At 43.8% G+C, this 4,012-nt stretch overlaps 1 long non-coding RNA gene across 1 annotated transcript in view; it reads left to right on the top strand.

Moving 5' to 3' along the window:
* Nucleotides 1–1,692, top strand: part of LOC106820984 — a 4,038-nt gene extending 2,346 nt beyond the window's left edge. The window contains exons 2-3 of the long non-coding RNA XR_001395681.1: nucleotides 145–147; nucleotides 1,504–1,692. This is a non-coding gene — a long non-coding RNA (uncharacterized LOC106820984). The remainder of the gene's footprint in view (nucleotides 1–144; nucleotides 148–1,503) is intronic.
* Nucleotides 1,693–4,012: the final 2,320 nt, after the last annotated feature.

The following is a 4,012-nucleotide window of genomic DNA, read 5'->3' as shown; positions in this document are numbered from 1 at the left end:
GTCGAGTAAAGAAGAGGGGGAGAGAGAGAGGGAGAGAGAGAGAGAGAGCGTGTGTGCGAGAGAGAGAGAGAGAGCGAGAGAGAGAGAAAGAGCGAGAGAGAGAAAGAGCGAGAGAGAGAGAGAGAGAGAGAGCGAGAGAGAGAGCGAGTATATGTATGTGAGAGAAAGAGAGAAAGAGGAGAGAGAGTGGGAGAGAGGAGGGGCAACGGATGTGTGTCTCGAATTTCTTATCCTGTTATCAGGCTGCGACATTTCCTTTGATGTTTAAATGTGGATGATTTCTATGCTGGGGAACCTACTAGTTTTCAATTCTGAGGAAATCAATGTGATAACTAGCAGATCTCGATAAATTTTTAAACCAAGTAGCCAGCGTGTTGTACAGGGTTTGTAACTTATATAGAGCTGATGGTACAGTTGTTTTCGGTTTGGTAAAGCTGATTAGCAGTAGAATCTTGATTTCCAGCCAGAGAATGCCCAACCCAATCAAATCACTTTGGTGTATCAGTTTTACGGCACCTCTGGTTTCTTCACTTCATTGACTGTGTTACGGCTAGTAGTGTGTACTGATTGTTCAGGGGTTCTTGTTGAAATGTATTTACTTGTGAAGGTGAATAGGTGCAGTACGTTCATTCACTTTCTCATACCTCGGTCCCTCTATCTCTCACTAATATGCTACTGTGGGGGTTAAATAGCTGCATCAACGTCTGGATCCCCAAATTCATTATGAACAACTTTGCCTCATCAATGTTGAGTGACGGCTGTGTAGCCCGCTGTTTTTGCTAAGAATAGCATTTGTCACAACTCATGAACTTGAGGATACGTGACGTATATTGGGGTCACCGGTTGAATAGGTGCCGACAGGCTAGAAAACTGAAGTCAGTGAACGTACTCGCACAAGTGCACCTACGGATTTATTCGTGATCAATAATGTTGCCAGTTATTTCTAGACAGACTATCTAGACTGTAGTAATATTCGACTGTTTGCACATTATTTGTAGTGCAGCAGCAGTGAGAAGTGTTTTTGCTCTATATGGTATAATTTTATTAGTGTGTTACTGTGCAAGTTGGGTGTATTTCTTGTTGATATGCAGACCGTTGTCAAAATATTATGTATTTTGAAATGATAAACATTAAAAGATGAGAAAATACGAATGGAAAGAGAAGAAGAAAGAGACACGAGACGGAGATTTGATAGGCGGGCAAAACAGACCTATCAACCAAGCGATGTCGACGGAGAGTGGTCATCGGACGATGAAACGCCGTTGGGAAATATACAACGTCGAGAGAGAGGAGCAAGGCCGAAATACACTGACGACAAAGAAACACGAGCGTCACATTACGATCCCGAGCAGAAAGGAAACTCGGATCAACACGGCCCGGCAGGAGTGAGAGGGACGCCACCAGAGACAGAGGCGATTACACATGCTAGCGAATCAACTGGCATACATAGCGATACACAGGAGGCTGATATACAGCGAGATTCAGGAGCTTCCAGGAAGAGAGATCAGCACAGATGTTCGGACGAAACATACTCGGAAGAAACAGTGCTGACAAAAAAGAGGTGTACAGCCGCCGAGGAAGACAGGGAGGACAACGACGACAAAGACACGACACGATTGTAAAACGGAAAGGACTGATCATCCCGACCATTACAAACGGAAAAAACGACAAATAACAAGACAGACAAACATAGGCGACTGAGAGTACACGACAGAGAGAAATATTAAGAAGGAAATAGTTCGGGTGAGAATCGAACGAGTCGCGTATGTACCCTCATACATTGAGAGGGTTTTCTACAGGTGGGACGTCGCCTGGGGGAAGCCACGCACTCGTTCGAGCACGAAGAACTAAGAGACGAGAATAGATCCGGAAGATCCGGAAGATACGGCTAAACCAAAGTAGTTTAGCAACTCCTTACGTTCGAGCACGAAGAACTAAGAGACGAGTAGAGAGGAAGACAATAAAGCAGAGACAGGGGAAGGGGGGAAACGTAACGCGAATAGATAACGAGAGATTAGAGGATAGATAACGAGAGAATGTAGAAAATATAATGATAGAACAGAGAGAGCGAAAGTGTACATAGGAAGCAAAGGGATATAATAAAAAAGTATATACAGTAAGAAAGCATCTTTAGTAAAAAGGTAGAGCCACACGGGGGGGGGATAAAGAGAAGGAACAGTCAGCGTCTCACACACCTATACTACCTAGACTACCTATACTTAACACAGCACAGGAACAACCACCACGACAACAGCAACAACAACAACAGCAACAACAGAACGAGACAACACCGACAGCAACAACACCGATATACCCAACATTGGCACCCCACGAACTCACCTTCGCGTTACTACGACAGGAGGCGGATCCACAGCAATAGACGGAACAGAAGCGGCAACGGAAAAGGATACAGCATCAAGCACAGCTTTGAGGGGAATAGGTTAAACACTATACTACCAGTCTACCAACATCATAAACACAACGCAAGGGCCTATTCTTCGCAACGCCGGAATGAGCTGAGGGCAAAAAGCTCGCGAGGACACGAGAATGGACGTCCCGGAGGTACGTCACTTCAGAGAGAGGGACATGTGTCACCTAGCACATGGTACGGAGCAGAACGCGAAACCGTTGCATCACCGGCGACCGGTCAGTACTAGCCGAGCGAGGGAGGTTAAGATGACATCACTAACCTAGTGGGGGATAGAACAAAAGTAGCATAACAATAAACAAAGGGTTAGGGTTAGGGTTAGGGTTAGGGTTTGCAAGGGGGGGGCTAGGGCTAGCAAGTACGCCCAGTGACCGAAGAACGAGAGGTCACGCGCGGACGCTGGGTAGCATAAAGAGGGGAAAGTTTAACAGAAGGATATAGAGTGTGCAGGGACCAAGCGAGACGTTCTGAACAAACTCCTCCGACCAGATGACATTCACGTAAATATGGTTTTTTTTTGGTATGATAGTTAGAGTATGTTGATAGTTTAGATCATTGATACTGCGAGTAAGATTGATTGCGGCGTTACAGTAATGCGGTTAGGGAATATAAGTTAACGGGGTATAAGTATGTATGTGTCGCGGAGTTAAGGAGTTAGTCATACTGCGGTTATATGCACGGTGTCGGGACGCAACAGATTAAGCGGGGGGTAACGTTAGTGAAGGTAGAGACGGCGCTGGAAGGCGGCGTCAGGTAGTATTGAGATTGTATCGTGCGGTGATTGGAGGAGTGATTAAAGGGACAGTAGCCTCTAGGATTTTACAGCATACAACTGTACTTACTGTATAACAAATCTTCTATACCCACACGTATTTGTTACCAGATACCTAATTTAATTGTTATAATTAATTACACATCAATGCTATGAAATTTTGAACGGGGCCATGACCCGCGGAGTGCTGCCACCCGCTGACGAAGAAAGCTCTGTGTATTTGACAATTTATTTTGCACGTTACAGACGAGGGCTATGACAAAAGTGCAATTATATTTATGACTAAATCCTATTTAAAAAACGATATTAATTTTAGGGCAAAATCTATCCATATTATAACTGAAACTGATCATGTGTTATAAGATATTACAATCCTTTTGCTTTTAAACGAATAATATAAGAACACACTGCCTCTGTCTGTAGCCCTTGGCTGGAAAGTGGTTGTGCGGCAACTTATGCAGATCGTGCGCTTGAGTGTGCACCATCCGTCGTTGTATATCAAACTGTAGTCGCTAGTCTTTAAAACATTTTTTTTAAAATATTTCTAATGGTGATTGAACCATGAAACTTTTTATGTAGCGTAATTATAACCTAAATTAGCTGAAAATAACCCTAGAACCTAGAGTAAACTCTCCCTTTAATAAATATGATTCATGTGTGTATTATATAAAACTTGGCGTGGAGTTGTTTATCATATGGCTGTGTTCTATATCCTCGAGCTGGGTTATTCCTTCACAAGGTATTAAAACATAAATACGATCACGCCGTCGTGCGTGGCCTTTAATTTGAAGCACGCGGTGACAGTAGCGCTA

Source organism: Priapulus caudatus, unplaced genomic scaffold, assembly GCF_000485595.1.
Source record: "Priapulus caudatus unplaced genomic scaffold, Priapulus_caudatus-5.0.1 Scaffold54, whole genome shotgun sequence".
Taxonomy (NCBI): Eukaryota; Metazoa; Priapulida; class Priapulimorpha; order Priapulimorphida; family Priapulidae; genus Priapulus; species Priapulus caudatus.
Note: the sequence above shows the minus strand (reverse complement) of the source record. Positions and strands in the feature narration are given on the sequence as shown.